At 36.6% G+C, this 19692-nt stretch overlaps 1 long non-coding RNA gene across 1 annotated transcript; it reads right to left on the bottom strand.

Moving 5' to 3' along the window:
• Nucleotides 1-908: 908 nt before the first annotated feature.
• Nucleotides 909-15534, bottom strand: LOC111930418 (uncharacterized). The gene is made up of 5 exons (XR_015288696.1): nucleotides 15115-15534; nucleotides 11780-11935; nucleotides 5660-5763; nucleotides 5167-5281; nucleotides 909-1037 (listed from the first exon to the last, which is right to left on the bottom strand). It is a non-coding gene; the product is annotated as an uncharacterized LOC111930418 (long non-coding RNA).
• Nucleotides 15535-19692: the final 4158 nt, after the last annotated feature.

Here is a 19692-nt window from a genome sequence, read left to right as displayed (position 1 = left end):
TCAGAAAGTCCCTGTCTTAAATTTATATTCCTTATGCTAAAAGAAGATATACAAAGAGCAAAGGGTCTTTCAAGTCTCACACCATTAATGCACAGACAATGACTTTAATCTGAAGTTGTGAACAGCATCACTACAGGAATTTGTGTCTCATTTGTTTTAGAATTACCTAGAACTCAAAATTTAACACTGCACAATATTAAGGATACAAAGCTCTTTTAGGGGAGGGAGAAAATCTGCATTTGAAGCACATGAAAAAACATCTCTGCTATTAAATGGGTGGAATAATGCACTGCACATTCTGTTATCTGCCCTGAATACACAGAATAACACAGAATAACACAGAAAAACACAGAAAAATACAGAAAAATACAGAAAAACACTCAATGCACACAAGGCATTAAATGTGGGGTTTGAAAATTGCAGTGCTGTTTTTGTTTGAAGTGAGTAGTCCCAAATAGGATTTACACTCATATTCTATAGCACATCAGTTCCAGACAAACTACTAAACATTCTAAAATTAAAAAATTAAAATTTTTAATTAAAAATTAAATCTAAAATTCCCCATGGTTTTTAAAGTATTTATTTTCCTTTTTTTTTTTTTTTCCTTGGCTTTCCCTTTCTAGATTTCCCTCTTTTTTGAATTTATTTCTGATATTTCTGATAATCCAAATCCTTTCCAACATCACAGCTTTGCAAAAGATGAGTTTGTTTAACTTCTTTCCCACCTATTAATTCTCTGGCACTCATTAAAGCCAGCTGAAGTATGTACATTCTTAGCCCATCAATTCAGTTCTGCTAGCAAAAGCATAAAAAAGAAGTGGCATTGGCAGTTGTTGAAGAAAGGCTGATATGTCAGAATCCCTGCTGTTACCAGTTATACCTACAGAGTGATAACTACCACACAATCATCCTTTTATTATCACCTTTTATTGAGCTTGGTCGTTTTTATCAGCCAGGTAAAATGGTGTTGATTTTCAGAGGGTGAGAATGAAGCTTCACCAGGGATGGACAAAGCAGAAGTGAACATTGGTTAGGAGCTGGAAGAAGAAATAAGGAAAAAGGGGAAAAAAAAAAAATTATCAATTGAGTAGGTGTGGATCTAATCACTATGAAGTAGAAATTGCTTGGAGGGTTAAAATACAACTTTTGGTGGGTATTTTCAGAGGAACTGAGGTATGCAGCACTCCCTGAACTTCAGCTGAAATAGCAAGGCACTTTCTTTGGTGCATAAAAAGGGATTGAAGATGGAAGGCACTGAAAACCAAGGAAGTCACCCACAAAACAAAAGTACTCTTCACAGAAGAGTACTTCACTCTTCTTGGTTTAATACAGTATCTTCCCAAGGGTTTGTTTTGGGGATTTTTTTTTCCCCTAAGTCCCTCTAATCAGGCTTCACTATGTAATAGTGAAATGTGCATGTAATAGTGAAGGTAAATCAGCGAATAGTGCATGTAAATAACTTTATTCTCAGCTTTCTTCAGTGCTGAGAGAGTATCCAGTACCCAGGTTTGTGACCCAGCAGGTCTGGGCAGGTTCAGGCTCTGTGCACCTGATGAGCATTAAAAAGGAATCAGCCACACTCCTTGTGGAAAGAACCAAAACCAATCAAAACCCAAAAACTACCCTCAAAAACAGGGTAGGTGCTGTCCACCCCCTGTTTTTATGGCAGGCTTTAATTGTTCAGGCAGTCACTGAAGGAGTCAGAGAGCCTGATTATTGTTCCACACTCAGGAGCTTGTTACAATCCAAATTATATTAAATATATTATTATCTCTTCACTCCATGAAATAGGTTATTATACAATTAAAACTAACAAGGACAGAGAGACACAACCCAAAAAGATTATTCCTGTGTGTAGCAGTTACATATTTCACAAAATAAAACTTCATTTCTGTTCTTTCCTCTGCATTATTGTCTGTCCACATGCCTTGAGTGTAATTAATTCAGTGGGATTGTATGGAGCAAGTTGTGACTTCTGAGCCACCATTTCTGTGGTATCTAAATCCTGGAATTGATTGCACAACCTCAATTTAAAAACTTTCAATAACTGCAGTGATATTTGGGGATGGTTGTAATTCTGATCTGATCTGAATTTACAGGACTTCCACCCAAAAATATAACCGTGAATTTAACATGAAATTCCTTGGTATTTTTAGATTTGTCATGAATCTTCTAGCTAACCTTTTAGCTAACCTCACATAGTTGTTTCCATTTTATTACTCTTTCAATTGACCACCCTATAAAATGGAATGAGGATTCCAATGGAATCACAGGAGATGCTGAGCTGGAGCCCAGCTCCTGACCCTGCACAGGACACCCCAAATCACATCAGGTGTCCAAGTTCTTCCTGAACCCACTTGATGCTGTGCCTGGGGAGCCTTCTTCAAATTATTTTAAAGGCATTAAGAGCAATCAATCTTTACATACTCCCAGGTCTATCAAGTAAGAAATAAAAATGATTAACAGTAATATCATAAAAATTCATCAGAAGCCTATTCTGAAATGTATATCATCTTGCAGTCAATACTGATCAATTAATAATTTGTAAGTAGCCTGATATTTATTTAATATAACCTTTACACCAAATCTGATTTTCAATAGCATTTCATTAACCTGTGCAATGACTGCAGTTGTGTACATAGATTAAAAATTTGTAAAAGTAATGGTCAGTTAGGCAGCAACCAGTAAAATTTGTACATACAGTGACATTAATTATGCTTTCCAATTAGTCACATCATTGCTCTGGATGATGTGGAATTCTGGCCTTAGAAGTGTATTCCCTTCAACATTTCACAAACATTTCCAAGTAATATCTGTACATAGTGCAACTCATTCTTAGTCCAAAGAGATCCTATTAAAACACAAATATAACCAGTGTGTTTATCCAGTGTTAATGGATTTTCTAATAGAGTTATTTTAGAGTTATTGAAAATAAAAATCAAAGTAAAGGTTTTCCACTGATAGTTTTAAGCATACACTTGGAAAAAAATCTTCTTTTAGCTCCTTAAAAAAATACTATAGATAAGAAAAACAATCTATCTGCAATTTCACACACAAAAAAGTCGAGTTAACTGAAACTTTGAGGTTTTCTTTTTTACTTGCAATGTCCACTGCAGTCACCTCTTCACCAGCATCACACTTTTAGTTTTCCCTTCACACTTGTGTCCTTAATGTGGCTGTTGTCCTTTTACAGCCTGTGACACTTCCTTGGGCTGCCACCAAAGAGGGGAACAGCACATTTGTGTAGCACAAAGTAACTGTAACTCAGCTAAAGAAGATCCCACTCGTTCAGCTGAATTTTTTTGGGCAAAAACTCCTTCTGGGTTCTGCATTTATGAATCCTCTGTCACCAGGGTTTGATCCTCTCTGCAGGATAATCTCAGAATGGTGTTGTGTAATTCTCTTTGAGGGCCTTCAGCAACAGGGGATGGTCCCCAAATAAACTCCAAGTCCTCTCTTTCTTCTGTTCTTTGGAGGGGAAATTAATGTATTTTAAAGGCTGTTCTCTGGGTGTAAAATGAGTGTTTGCTGGTTTTAATCTGACTCAGAACTCTACAATGACAGGAGTGGCTCTTTTCTCTTTCAATGGACAAGGAAATTTCTCAAATGTGTTCTGGAATATCTCTGAATTTTCCCAGTTCATCCTCAGGAATGAATCCTTCAGGAATGAATAACCATTCCTGCTATTTCCTACAATAAAAAATTCTGTTCATGAGATTCTGTTCATGAGAAACATGAAAATACAGAAATTTCAGTGTGGTGAAGAACTGGAAGGAGATACATTTTTTGATGGGATGAGCAAACTTGAAAAGACAGTCAGGCCTAAAAAGTTTCTTGTTTGAGCCTTCCCCAGGAAGTCACAGATTTTCAGTGTCTGGGATTTTCACAATTACCACATAGTGGTGATCTTTTCAGACAAGGAGAGAAGGAAATATTTGTCATTAACTCTGCTCCCTATATCATTTAGATACATGTGATCCCTGCCCTGCACTATATCATATTTCCACAGAAAAAAAACCCATTGCTATTTTTCCTTGATATTCCCAGTTGTTATTTTTAAAGGCACAATATTTTATACTGCAAAAGAAAAGTCTTCCTCCACCATGGAAAGCATTCTTTAAGTGCCTTACACTGGCAGAAATTAAAGAAAATACTGGTATGGTACAAAGTTCACATTTCAAAATAATTTCAGACCCTCAGGAGGGAAAAAAGTTGTTTGAACACCACCTTCATTTTGCCTGGCAGCTTGTTATATGAAATGTGGACAGGTAATCACATGGAATTTAGGACTTTGCAAAATGCAGCCTGATGCTTTAGGAGTAAAAGAATAAAATAAATAAAACTAAACTAAACTAAACTAAACTAAACTAAAATAAAAAGTAAACTAAACTAAACTAAACTAAACTAAAGTAAAATAATATAAAATAAGAAAATAAAATAAAATAAAATAAAATAGTAAACTAAACTAAACTAAAATAAAATAAAGTAAAATAAGATAAAATAAAATAAAATAAAATAAAATAAAATAAAATAAAATAAAATAAAATAAAATAAAATAAAATAAAATAAAAATGAAATTAAATGAAACAAGATAAAATACAATACAATACAATACAATACAATAAAATAAAATAAAATAAAATAAAATAAAATAAAATAAAATAAAATAAAATAAAATAAAATAAAATAAAATAAAATAAAATAAAAATCACTAGGCCAAATTCAGAATAAAATCTAGTGAGTCTAAAGGGATTTTAAGTTGGTTTCTATTCCTGTGCCATATCTGCAGCATGTTGAAGCAGGTTGACTCCAGCCAGCAGTTCATACCCACCCTGTGGGATGGGGGAGAGAACAGCATGGACAAAAGTGAGGAAAACCTCATGAGCTGAGATAAAGACACTACTAAGTGAAAAAAAACCCAACAAACACAAAATCAAGAGATGCAAAAGCAATCACTCCCCATTTTCATATTTTTATTGATGCTATTCATACATTCCAGTGCTTCTGTTAACCTTTATTTTGATTTCCATTACCTGTGAGAGCAATCTGACCATAGTTATTTTCTCAAAAAGAAGCCACCAGAATAAGTGTGAGTATAACAGCTGATCTTGATGATGTTTCCCAACATAAATGGTTCCATAACCATAGAACACAGTGGAAACTTGCCTGGTTAAACACAAAATATTGCAGCAGCAATTCAGGAGTGATACTGTTCATGCAACACAGTCATGGCCAGCTCAAAATGAAGTATTTTTATAATAACAGGCAGAGAACATCATCTCTGGAAAACAAAAAATTCAATATAAAGAAAAAATTATGTTGAATCCTACAGAAGAAAAACAAAAGAGCATGTGGTTCTTTATTTTTTTTTGAGAACAATAGTAAAAAGGGAGTTAGGAGAGTAAAAACATTTTAATTAATCTGTGAGTAATTAAATAAGTGAACTCTAATAAGTTTTTCTTTGAACTCTAGTTTTTGTAAAATTGTTAAACAAGATGAGATATAATGAAAAGTTGGCTTATCAGAAATGTGTAGAAGAACTTGAAAATATAGTCCCAGGCATATAAATCCTCAGTATTATGGATTAGTTTTGATTTACAGGAGATGCAGACAGAACTGCTGTTGGAGTCAGACACTTTTCTCTGTTCATGAAACCTACTTTGAATTTCTGTTGTTACTGCTGAAAGACAGAGTTTCTCTCTTCATGGGTTCCCTGACTGATTTAATATATCTTCTGTCACGCTGCTGCTGTGGATTTCATCTCTTAAGGGAAAAAAAAGGTAGAGAAAAAAGTATTAAACTGCACAGCAATCTATAAAACTATTGGCATTTCGTACATTGTCAGTGTGTCTCTGATTAAAGGCAAATAGTGCATACATGCTGATGTTTTCTCTCTGGTTTTTGAAGGACATAATGTCTGGGTTCATTATAATAATATTAATCTGAGCCTCTGTAACAATATCCTATTTTTGTTTGATGATATTGTGGCCCTAAGATCATTCTTCATGTTGGGAAAGCTTTAAAGCAGAGAGCACTTCCCATATCTATCCAGCAGCCCACTATTGAATGAGTGTGATTCATTAGCGAGATGGGAAGAAAGTTCCTTGAGATCAGCCCTGAAAGCAATCTGTCATTACAGCAGCACATTAAGCTTTCTTCAAATTCATTTGTGAGACTCTTTGCAGGAAGTAATGCCTAATAAAGTAAGGAAATGACAGGGGAATATTGAAGACCTATTAAAGCATTAAACCCAATTCTTTCCCAAACACAATAAAGGGCAGCCAGACAACCATCTGTGATCTTGTGTTAATTTTCTAAGGAGAAGTGAAGAGTTTGTGTTGGTGACACCGGGGCTTTGACACACACATGAGCCAGTGCAACACTTTAAATTGCTGTTCTCTTTGCACTCTGGAGACTTTTCCACTGCTGTAACCTCAGTCCCAGCAGCCAGGGCAGGGTCCCCCACTCCCAAAACCAGGGAAGGGAAGGCAGGGCTTGTGCTGTGCTGAGCTCAAACCACAGGGTCACACTTTGTAACATCTTGCAAAGACCTTCGAGAGCTGAATAATAAAACAGCTTAATTTCATGCTGATAAAAGGTTCTGTGAACTTGAGATATTGATAGCTTTATACAAACATTAGCCTTTAGAGTTTATACTTTTGACTCAAACTTCCTTGAACTATATTAGATGAGTAAGTATGTTGCAATCTTGTGGATTTGGAATTGGAAGCTTGTATTTAAAAAGAAAAACAGAAAAAGCAAAGGAAAAGAAACTGCAAGGAAAGATATCCCAAAGAAAGTGTAAGGCCATTGTTGTGATTTTTACCAGTTCAAACTCTCAAATGATTCTTCATTCTTGCCTTTTGGGAATCCCTCCTGTAATCTATTTCACCAATGTTTTCGTTCCAGGAGTATTTGTGTATTAAAAAGCAAGAATTCATTTCATGTTTTGACTTGGCATGTGAATTGCTGGATATAAAGATATCAAAGAGAAGATAAAACTACATTTTTGTGCCAAATATGTTCTTGCAGCAAACACATTCTGTGTCCTTCATCTAAGGATTAATTTCTATGTGTCTATATATGTGTGTGTGTGTATAATTATTTTTTTTTTTTTCTAGTATTATGTTAATACAAGAATATTCTTTTCTAGGAACCAGACCCCAGGATATTTTCTGGTGTGTAGGAAGCTGGCTGTGGAGCAGCTACAGTCCCACGTGTGATTTACTGTCCTCTATGCCAGACAGGAGAAGCTCACTTTTTATTAATTTGAAATACTAGAGGAACACTTGGCCAGGAGATTGATCTCCCAGTTGGTTTGCTTTATGGACAAGACAGAAGAAATTATGGCAACTCACTTGGGCATCTCCCAGTGGATACTGGGGGGAGTCACGGTCTCCTGGCTCTCTGGACACTCCCAGGGCTTGGCAGCGCTTTCATTTCCCTTCTCCTCACATGCAAAGGCCAAGTACATGTGCAGTGCTGCACAGGGAATTTATGGAGTCTTTTTCAGCAAGTAGCTAAATTAGCCTCTTCACCTCTCCCAGACCTGTGGAGTGCAGCTTTTCTAAACAGGTGAAATCTCTTTTATTAACCACGCTCCGAGGGGAGCATCTTTGCCCTGCTACTCTTTCACATCGTATCATCTCCTAGGCTGAAAGGCCACTCAGCAATTAAACCCAGAGAGTGACCTGAGCAGGGAAAGTCTTTGGGATGTTTTTATATTTAAGTTCTGGATATGTAAAAAAGGCATTTTCACATGGTAGTCTGCTCCTAAAACATTTACCCATAAGTGGTGCATGCACTGAGTTCCTGAGAAACAGCTTTTATGCTGGGTTTCAATAAGTGTCAATATATGATTTATAGTTGTTTTTGAGTGAGATACCGTATCTAACTCTCCCAACATAAGAAAATATCGCCATCTCTTGCTCCATGCAGGAAATGCAGCTGCTTCTTCCAGCTCCTCTTGCATTTTCATTGCCCTCTGCACACCTCTGCTGTTTCAACAACTCAATTCTTTTCAGACAAGCTGGGCTGCTTCTGTTTCACTAGAAAATTCACTAGAAATTCAAACAAACTTACATGGTAAAATGTTGAAACAAGCATAATGCTCTTATTCTGCAATGGTGGGGGTTGGTTAAAGATTAATGGGAATTATGTCATTGAGCATAGGGTGATTTCTTAATTTTTTAGAGGTTCAGTGTTGGGGTGGCTGCTGAGAAAAACAACACTGTATTTAGTGCTGTCACTGTTACTTAAAAATCCTTGGCTCTTACCTTGATGCTGTGGCCTGAGGTGACTGTTGTGGAAACTGTTTAGAATTTGTAATAGAGAAAAACATGATAAAATAGATGTAATAGAGAAATGTATATGTAATGTAGATGTAATGTAGATGTAATGTAATAGTGAAAAACTGATAGTCCTATTCCAGTCTTATTCCAACATGTGCTCCCTCTGAAATTCTAATATGTATTATGTAAGGAAGGCTTTTATATTTTTATGGTTTGTTTTTTCCTTTTCCTTGACACAGATACTTAGAATTTGAATTTAATCTTGTGATGGCCCAAAAACAAAAAAAAAAAAAACAAAGCAAAAAAATTCCACACAGAACAAAAATTCTCCAGCTCCAAATAAGGTTTACAGTGTCTACAGTCTTCTGCTTTATTCCTAATTTGTTCCTATTAGCTTGCACACTTCTAATTTCTCAGCTCAAATATTCTTGTTTTACAAATAAAATCACACACAAGTATTACATCTACAGAAGGTTAGAGAAATTTGGCTGCATTTAGGAAGGCTGTGGGTCTTTCACACTCAATCATCTGTATTTGAAACTGCTTTTGAATTCTTGCAGATATTCATCTTATGTGACAGGGAGCACACTAGTGTTCACCAGAGGAAGTAAAAATCTGTGATCAGTGCAAGTTTAACCTGTTCTCCCAAAAATACTTCTTACTTTTATTTGGATTCTGGCTCCCTACCCCATCCTCATCCCTTCCCCTCCTTTTCTTTCTCAGTCTTCTCATAGTTCCCAATTCCAAACCAGATCTTATTTTACTCTCACCACTTTTGATCTATAACTTCTTGAAAAACTTCTTGAAACTACAAATAGTTCAACATCTATGCCAGCTTGGTCATAAGATATTATTTCCAAAAAGGACAAGCCTTGTTCATAAAATGTGAGCAGCACAGTCTCATCACAGTGTCCACAACACTTAAATTTCCAAAGGCTGAATTGAATAGGGTGCTCATCTACAACAAGAAAAAACAGGTTTCCTGTTGTGGTTTGTCCATTGATTCTGAATTCCTGTATGAAGAATGTTGGCCTCATTAGGTTAAAGTTTGGGTTTCTGTATTTTGTAGTGCCCCTTGAAGTGCCATGATAATACGAAACCAGTGTACCTGGCTTGTAAGTATTTTATATATCTTCCTTTCTTGTGCTAAAATCTATGGATCACAGATGGGAATGTGGAGTTCCAGACTTCTTACAAATCATATTCTAATTGGTTTTTTGCATTGTCATTTTTTTTTTCTTCTCTTTGCTCTTCCAGCTCCTTATTTAATTTTTTTTTTCCTCAGAAGTAAAACACCTGCTCACAGAAAGTCTGGCTGCAGATGTACTTGTACTTCTGTAGCTAATTATGAATATATAGCTGCAACTAATTACGAATATATAACTGTCACCAAATCCTTTGTTACTTTTGTAAAGGGTTAACCACAACATGTTGCTAGGGTGTTGGCAAAAACAAACTTTTATTGTGTAAAAATCAGTATGAATCTTACTTTTTGAAGGGACTCTCATAATTTTGAACATTAATCCCAAGTTTACATTCCCCAGAATGCTTTCTGGGCTTTCAAGATGTGGTTTTGACTGTACTTTTTTACTCAGTCTCTATCCTGATTCTGAGACAGAGGCACCAGCAATATGACAGGATTATTCTGTGTGTACACTGTGAAATCTGTATCTATTTCAGCCACCTCTCTGACATATTTTCCTGGTTTTTTGCTGTGCCTCTACTCTGTTGGTATCCCTCCCTTCTCTCTGACTGATGCTATGGGGATTACACATACATTTAAAAGAAAGCTGCTTTTACATCACCTCCTGTGCACAGTTTTCCACCACAACCGAAGAGTTTTGCTCATTTGCAGAGGAACAATAGTGAAAGAAATGCCCATTCTGTATGTCTATGGACATCAGGGACAAGTGGTGTCCTCAGGGCTCCCTCCTGAGATGTATCTATGGCTGTGGATGATGGGTGGATGAAGTGCTATTTAACATCCTCATCAAGGACATAGACAAAGAGGTTGAGTCTCCCTCAGGAAATTTGCAGGTGACACCAAGCTGAGTGGAGCAGCTGACACTCCTGAAGGACGGGATGACATCCAGAGGGACCTGGGCAAGCTCAAGAAGTGGGCCCATGGAAATCTCCTGTGGTTTAATAAGACCAAGGGCTGGTGCTGCACCTGGATCAGGACAGCCCCTGGTGTCAGTCCAGGCTGGGGATGAGCAGATCCAGAGCAGCCCTGGGGAGAAGGACTTGGGTGCTGGTGGGTGAGAGGCTGGACATGAGCCAGCAGCGTGGACCCGGAGCCCAGAGAGCCCAGCCCGTCCTGGGCTGCATCCAGAGCAGTGAGAGCAGGTGGGGAAGGGATCCTGCCCCTCTGCTCTGCTGAGACCCCACCTGCAGCTCTGCACCCAGCTCTGGGGCACAGCACAGGAAGGACAGGGACCTGCTGGAGCGAGTCCAGAGGAGACCACCAAGAGCAGAGGATGGAGCACCTCTTGTACGAGGACAGGCTGAGAGAATCGGGATTGTTCCGCCTGGAAAGGAGAAGGCTTTGGGGTCACCCAATTGTGGCCTTCCAGTATCTGAAGGGAGCCTGCAAGGGCAGTGGAGAGGGACTTTCACAAGGGCATGTAGTGACAGGACAAGGGGGAAGGATTTACAATGAAAAAGAGTAGCTTTGTACCAGATTTAGGGGGAAATTCTTTGTTGTGTGAGTGGGGAGGCCCTGGCACAGTTGCCCAGAGAAGCTGTGGCTGCCCCATCCCTGGAAATGTTCAAAGCCAGGTTGGATGGAGCTCTGAGCAACCTGGGATAGTGGAAGGAGTCCCTGCCATGGCAGAACTGGATGATCTTTAATGTCCCTTCCAATCCAGCCTATTCTATGATTCTATGATTTCTACCACAGCTGAGTAGAAGTCAGTACTCTGGCTTTCTGCTTTTATCAGATTATAAATAGGTTTTCTCAGAATATATGAGAAAACTGATGTTTCATAAGCATTAAATAATCCTTTTAATAATTATTTTTCTTGCTTAGATGTTATGAACTGAAGATTTTTCTTATTCATAAGCTGAATTTTAGCATTTACTTCAGAAGATTTCTTTTTCTACATACAGTGAGGAAGGCCATATTCTTTGGGCCAAAGTGTAAGATTTCTTTTTCTTCTACTCATCAGTAAAGTTTCATCATATATTTAAAGTTTTTTCACCCTTGAATATAATGATTTATTTTATTAGAAGTGACACACAAAGAATATTACTACTGACTTATTAATTTAATACAGATACTGTTCATGACTTAACCTCTCAGTTCTCAACATCTTGCAAGGTTTTAGTCCAAAAACTAGTCAGTAATTTCACAAAAAATTAGGAACTCAGCCATACAGAGGATGATATAGATACTTGGATAAGTCAGGGACTTGTGTTCAAGATGCAGTTAGGCCAAGAAAACTCAAAATGCAACAATTATGATCTATTTTTTTTCCATTATCACTCACCATCATTGCTGCAGGAAGGAAACAGAGCATTTTCCTGGCATATCTCAGGTCAGACACGGTGTGTCAACAACATTTTTGGCCATTCTCAAAGCCTTGCTTCTGCTGGCTGAACGCTGCTGAGGTCCACAAGGAAGTTATCGAGGAAAAAGACCCAACCTAAACATGTAAATACAAAATAAAACTAAATAAAAACAGGATAAAAAGCCAACAAACCTCCCATGGCAGGAAAATTTCACTGCTGTGGTTTAGAGAATAGTCCTACAGCAGCTGGACCATTAAAAAATGGTCAGAAACTGGTGATGGCAGAGGGATGGGGGAATGATCTCGACTATATCCTTAAATTTTGATCCTGCTCATATTCTCTGAACTTCTTTTTCCCCTGAGGTGAAGGAGAGTTAAAGTAACACAAGAGACAAGGAGGGCTATTTTAAGTAACTTTGTGAAAAAGGAAAATTCAGCAACTTAACAAAGAAAATGACAAAAAAGTCAAATGACTCCAGAACCCTTCGAAGTCAGAGGTGCAGCAGCTAGAACAATTCATTAATGCTCCATGCAGGAAGAGCTGAATTATTTTAAGAGCACTGTATTTGCATTTTAGATATAGCAGAATGAACTAATTATGAAATGTATGCATCAAAGATTTCAATTTCAGGCTTGACTTTACTTTGGAGATTAATTTTTTACTTTATCATTTTTGCAGGCAGTTCAATGGACAGCCTTATTTGAATGTTACTCATTGTTCAGTGATGTATGAAGTGTATTTAATCAATGTGAAGAAAGTAATATTAAACTATTATCAGAAGCATCAAATGTTCCAAAAAATCTCAAAAGGAAGGTCAAAAGGTAACATTTCTGCTAACAATATGAGAAACAATATATTTAACTAATTCATTACATACAAGTTTTTCATGGCATATACATTATACTTTTCACATAAAATTACAATGTAAAATGTGGGGGGTTATCCCCTTGATTAGAAATATCATATGTAGAGTTGATCAAGTAAGATTTCAATGTAAAAGATATTTAAATAACTGTTTTAGAGTGGATGTGAATTTTAAATGGTTTGCTGCAAAAAACTTTGATGTAACAGTTCTTGTGCTCATCATTAAATTGCTCCAGATGGGATTTCAGTTCCTGCCCAAGCTTCTATGAGCATTCCCAAAATGGGTGCCACAGGTAAAATCTGGTACAAACAAGGCCAGAACTCTCTCAGTTGTGCTCCAGGCTGGTCCTCAGGGGGTTAACTCAGACCAAGCCAGTTGGAAAAGTGGCTGCTCAGAGGAGCCAGAGCTATGCCTTAAACTTGGACTGGGAACATTTATTTTCCATATTCACTGCCTCACACCTGTGGATCATGTAAGCAATAATGGTGTAAGAAATTTATAAAAACACCCAAACCTCCCAAGTCTAGATGTCTTGCATTTTCTATGTTAAAGAAGATTTCAGTTCTAGCTCAGAAGTCCAGAAGTTCCTTCTGAAATGAGCAGAAGGTATTTGAATGAAGCAATCATGTGAATGCAAACCACTGACATGGTAAGATATGTTCAAAGGGTAATTTTCAATCTGTGTTTGAATCAAGAAATTAATTCATTGCATAGTGAAATAGTGGTGACCTGCACTGTGGTTTTTAGAGTAACCTACTGATTAAATTATGGAAAACTGATTTTTTTTTTCTAGTTTAGGAGGTACTCAAAGTTAACTGTGATCAAAGAAATGAATTTTTTACCACTACTAAAATGAATTACTGTGTCCTTACTCTCTTTTTAGCACACTTGTGATATCTCTTCCAGTAACAGCTGATAGCTTTGCTTTTGTCTCTTGCTCTGTGACATCAGCCTTGCATTTTCAGAGGTATAAAGCAATAAAATTTGTTGACTGGGGACTTCTTCAGTGAAAAGGCTATTAAGGATGAGCTTCAAGTGGCTAGTAAAAGTACTTTCAGTAAAAGAGCAAAACAATACTGTAATTTGATAGATTTGCTTCAACAAGCCCTCTCAGTTTTTGCTTTTTCTTATCAGCATCTTGCAGAGAATGTATATTTAAAGTTAACCTCACACAAGCATATTGTAAATGTTTATAGAGTAACAGAATTCCCTGTGCAAGAACAAAAAGGAAAACATTTCCACCTTCTCAACCTTGAAAGTAATGAACATGCAAGACCATCTGAAGTTTCAAAATAAGTATTCCACAGGACCTGCTACCTTTTATGTGTGACCTTCATTCTGCAAAGACAGCAAATGCCTTTTAAACATCACCACCATCAGGATGGTTCCCTTGGCTTGCAGAAATCAAGCATAACTAAGTCTTTTCAGGAGTAGGATTTTACTGCCTTGCAGAATACTTTGCCTTCTAATTTTAAGGTCACGGGTGACTGTAGACCATCCCTGGTGGAAAGTACTAATAGAAATGCACATGGCTATTTGGAACAGTTTTTGCTGTGACTGCCATTGTCCTTCCTCTTCAGTGACTGTTGAGCTCACATAAATTAATATTGTCCCCTTTTCTACCCCTCATGTAATTTTTTAATCTCTTGTTTCAATAGATGTGTTGGCAAGTGAAGGCTACTAAAACTGACAGATAACAGTCACTTGCTGAAGCAGACAACTTTTGCTTCAATTCTTGATTAATTATTTTATTGAGCAAGGTTAATCTATCAAGCTTAGGTTTTAATAATTTAAAGATAAAGTTTTATAATTTAAAGTCCAGCTATGTCACCCTAAGACACTCCAAGTTGTAATTACCTGTTATCAGCTGCAAGAAGTGTGTTCATGTGATTAAGAATGGAGTTATATTCTACAAAGGCAGTAAAACCATTGTTGCCGTAATTTAAGATTATTTGGTATATTAAAGAAACTCAACACATAAAGCTGTTACCTGCAAATAATCACAACAAATATGAAAGGACATCTGTGGACCAAATTGACCCTGTGCCAAGAAAGTACTTTTTTTTTTTTTTTTTACTTTATGTAATTTACAGGTGAACATTGATGAAATAAACAATGGGAAAAAGCTTCTTGAAAAATCTAAACTCTCAGTACCATGCTGTCATGGAAATAACAGCCTCTGAAGTTAGGTGTTTCAGCATTAAAGGTCAACAGAGCAAATTTGAAAGTTTCATTTTACTTCCTGTCATTTTTCAAAACCAAAAAATATTTTTCATGTATTCCTTTTCAAACAGCAACCTTCACACAGTATGTCTGAAGAGAAAATGAAAGCTGCTCTGCATTGGTAGATTTAGAATAAATGAAACAAACTGTCATCAGTGCTGATTCTTGTGATGCACTTACTACATGAAATTCTCCATTTGGGACTGTGGACAGCATGAAAGTTACCTTGTCCCACAAGGAATTTTCTGCTTTGGAATGTGTCTGCTGGCCAGGTTTCATTGTCCCTTCGTGTTTGACCCCTCACAGCCATGTGAAAATATAGGTAAGTCTTGGAAAAGGACATTGAAAGGCAATTATTAAGCAGATAAAGTAAAATTTCTTCCATTCCTTCACTGGACACATTGTGAAAATCCAGGTCTGGATGTTGAAGATTGAATGTTGAACTTTGAGATCTCCATTATGTGCTGGAGATGTTCAGATGAAGTTTCCACAGATGGAGAGCACATCCAGAAGTGTATCAACACCCTGATTCTACAGCTCATCAAGTGCACTTGAACCTCCAGGAACACATCTCACATTTTGATCCACATCTTGGATCCTGATCTTGGAGCTTCATTTTAAACAGCTACTTGATTTTACAGCCCACTGAAAGGGGAAAATACTCAACATATTAAAATTAATGTTACTGTGTTGCATAGCAAATGTTAAAGTGTTAAATAGTAAATATTGCAATGCATAGTAAATAAAATGATCAACCTGTTATCAGCACCACCAATCACAAATACAAAATCTCATCATGTACTTCAGCTACAGAACCTGTTTAAAAGAGCCCCCTCACTTTCTCAGATGCACAAATGTAGAACTGATCCCTTCATGAAAACCTACCAAATGTCATGTATGTGCCTAAATTTATATATAAATAAATTAATATATATATATATATATCAGGTTCATTGAATGCTAGATTTACCTCTATGACTCACCCTGGATCACCTTGAAATCCTGGAATCAGAGCTGAAGTTTAGGCATGTTTTATTTTGAGATATATGTTTCTCATTAATAAAAGGTTTCCTTCTCTTCCAGAAGTTTTTCTGAAATTCCACAGGATTGAAGACTCTCACTTTTCTTCTCAGAAATGTGATTCAGATGTGTAAGAGTTTCAGTTAAATCCTCAGAAATTATAAGGTCTTCAAATCAGAATATATTTTATCTCTAACACCAGGCAAATTTTTTAAAGTAAGTATTAGAAAGATGCAGAGAAATAAACTGATACTCAAATTATCAGGTTAATTTAGCATCTCATGTTTCAAAAAATATCCAAACTGTACTAGGGGACCTTAAAGAAACATCATATAAAATACTTTCTTTCAGTGAATATCAAAGGAAAACTAAAGACCATGCCAGAATTGCTGTGGCATTTACAGGGGATGGAGGGGCCAAAAAAAGTTCTGGGAACCCCAAGAAAGAACATTGCAGTTGTCAGATGCTGTACTCTGCCAAGGAGCAGCTACAGCTCTTGTGCAAGCTAGGTCTAAAAGATATATAAAAGATAAAAATAAAATTAAAATATAGGTATAAAAAAGGAGTGAACTTCAGTGGATATGTTATATTTAGCTAATAGAATTCGTTTTGCTTTGTTTGTTGTTTTTAACTTCACACTTGGCTGTAGGTTGGAGTAACACAGCTAGGACAACTTTACTTCTAGAGAAGTAAAATAAATCTGTTGTGGAAGCAGAAAGAGGTAATTGGAAAAATATGAATTTAGTTACCCCATTCATTTTTAATTGAGTGTGATCAAATATCTTTGTAAAATTCAAATCAAGAATGCTATTTTGGCAAGAAATGAAAGTCAACAATTGAAATAAACATAAAAGCTACCCCTCAGAAAAAAAAAACCCACTAAAATGGTAAAAAAAGAATATTAAAGATACTAAAGAATTAAATAAATTTGCATGTGACTGTAGTTCAGTTCTCTTCAGCAGTTTAAATATTGCTAACATTAGAGTCAAATATATATAAACTATGTAAAAAAAAATGTTTTGCAGCAACAAAAAAAAATCTGACCACAGAAGAACAACTGAAATACAGGATTTCAGGGTTTTTTTTGTGTATGCTGGGTATATTCAACCCTGTTTGAGATATCTGGTGGCTGTTGATAGCAATATACAGAGTGTTCATTATCATAGTGCAGGCTCAAATCTGATGGACAAAAATCTGATCCTCCTGAGGTCATGAATACTGACCTTTATTGTGTGGATTTAGTGCTTCACTTCATTGATTTAGCACTTGACTTTTCAAGAATAATTTTCATTGAAATCAATGAAAATTAGATCTAGAAACATCTTGTAAAAAGCCAGCAGCATCCAGTCCGTGATCCTGCGTGCAGTCTCCGGCTGAGCATCTTGGTTTTGGTGCAGATGGCCAAGGTGAGGCCCCAGATCACCACCTGCAGTATCAAATAATTCCTTCTTTCTCTCTCCAGAGGAGTCCATTCATGGATGTGTGCTTTAGGGAGCTTTTTGAAACACTCACTGAAGTTTTCTTAGAATCTGTTCTTGCCTGTGCTGTTGTCAGTCCCTGGTATGACAAACTGCTGATGCAGAACTCTATAATTCACTCCTACATCCTTACACACCTTTACTACAGCAGCTAGAGGCTACAGCCTTTGCATAAAGTGCAGAGGAAGGAGGTGTTTATGGACCTACAGTTTGGGTGGAGAAGCAGTGTTTCTCTCAGGTGACAGAAATGTGTGGCCTTGTCTGACTTCTGCCAGAAGATTTTAATGTGTGTACCTCAGGTTCCAGCACACCAAAACACAGAGAGAGAAGTTTTAAGAGTTGGGTTGCTGGAGGCTGCCCAAGCTGTGATGTTGGAGGTGTTCCCTAGAGGAAGCAAGAGTCACAAACGTTAGAAGGTTAGAAGACACTTTTATGATTATTATCTCAAACACACTGTGGAAAAAAAGTGACATTTTTCTTTCCATCCCTTGAAAGGGGAACTTGAGGGTCTCTGACCCAGCTGTGTCATTTCAGGAAGGATTAAGCAGCTGCCTCCCCTGCTCAGACAAAATGAAGACTAATCCATCTATCATTTCCTCACAGTCTTACAGAAATCCAAAGGTCCACGTGACAGCACAGTGAAACTCAGATATTTAAATGAACCTTGCAAGTTATTTGAACCATCTGGAGCTATTAAAATTATTAGTTTATGCTCAACTTGATATCTAACTGTTTTTATGTATTTTCTTTGTGTAGAAGATGTAGGAAGGTACCTAATATGACATTTCACTTTTATATCATAACCAATAAAATTAGATCCAAACAATCCTGAAAGTCTGAAATAAATGAGAAAAAAAATAGTTAAATACAATTCTGATCCTGACTTATTTAACCTATTATAATCCATAGCAAATATTTATAATCCTAACCTTGATTTAAGTTGTTGATATCTGAATTCATAAGGTGTCCTACAAAACTGGTGAGATGTGACTATCTTATTTGAGCAAGATTAGATAAATTAGTTACAGCTCATAATCAGAAAACAACATGGGTTTAAAATTATCCAGAGGTAAAGTAGGTTCAATAAATATTTCAGTTATGATGGTTGTTATAAATTTTACAATTTAAAAAAAATTAAGAACTGCAATATACCTACCAAAAAGACCATGAAAAGCTTGGTCTGGTTTGGAGTACTTTAAAGCACTATAAGATCATAAAATAGGTTCTGAAAAACAGAGTTTGATGGGGTGTGTCTCAATGCACAGAAATCCACACCAGCTCCATCAGTCACACTTTTATCCATCTCTAATTCCCTAAAAAGGGACAAGCTAATTATTTGTGCTAGTTCAGTGTATTGAAACAAGACAGAAATTTGTAGTGAGAATTCATACCAAGTATTTAAAAGCACAAAACATATGGCAGATCAAAGTCACTGCTTGTCTTTGTATCTCTGTAGTTTCTGGAATTATTGCAAAATACTATTTCCTGAGCTGGGAAGTTAAGTTTTGCAGATGCTTTATTCATAGGCCTGAATACTATTTCACAGTAATTTTTTTTTCCAGGTTTGAGGAGGTAATGTAAACAGCACTGAATTTGCAATTATTTTTAAGTTGGTATTGGAGCAAAAATCTGTAAAAAAAAAAGAGACTGTACTTATTTCACTGTTTTCTGTAGTATAATCCTGTCAGTTTTAATTCCTTGAATTAAGTTATGCAGTGCCCCACTCTCTCCTGTCTCAGAGCACTGCCTGTAATGTATCAGCCACTCACTGATTTACAGACTTGGTCAATTGGAAATTAATCCTTGACCCAGACATTCGGCAGCCGGGAGGGGACTCCATGGTTCAGTGAAGTTCCTGCCAAGATTTCTGTGCTATTTATTATTGATGAGCATATTAATTAACAATAATGAACATATTAATGATTGTGTACCCAAAGGTCTTGGCAGAAAACCCTGAGAGTGGCAAATGTCAAGACTCGGTGAACTTTTATAGCAAATTTATAAACTTTGTGTGTTACAAATGAAATGCTGACGTATTTTAAACTATAATGAATTAATGACTGAAACAGTAACTATTTATACAAAGAATAATTTTATATCATTACAGAATCTCTTGTGTTTGCAGTGTTCCTACCACTGGAGGGTTTAGCAGCCCAATTCCTTGCTGGCAGCACTAGATGGAGATAGTGACTCACACAAAGCTTCCTGACAGATGCTTTTCTCTCTGCTCAACCAGTCACTGCCAGAGAACAAAGTTGCTTTTGGTGTGTTCAGTTTATTACAGATTGCATTGTTACAGTCGTTT

This window comes from Cyanistes caeruleus, chromosome 6 (assembly GCF_971803275.1).
Source record: "Cyanistes caeruleus chromosome 6, bCyaCae1.hap1.1, whole genome shotgun sequence".
Taxonomy (NCBI): Eukaryota; Metazoa; Chordata; class Aves; order Passeriformes; family Paridae; genus Cyanistes; species Cyanistes caeruleus.
This window is presented reverse-complemented; position numbering and strand designations above follow the sequence as displayed.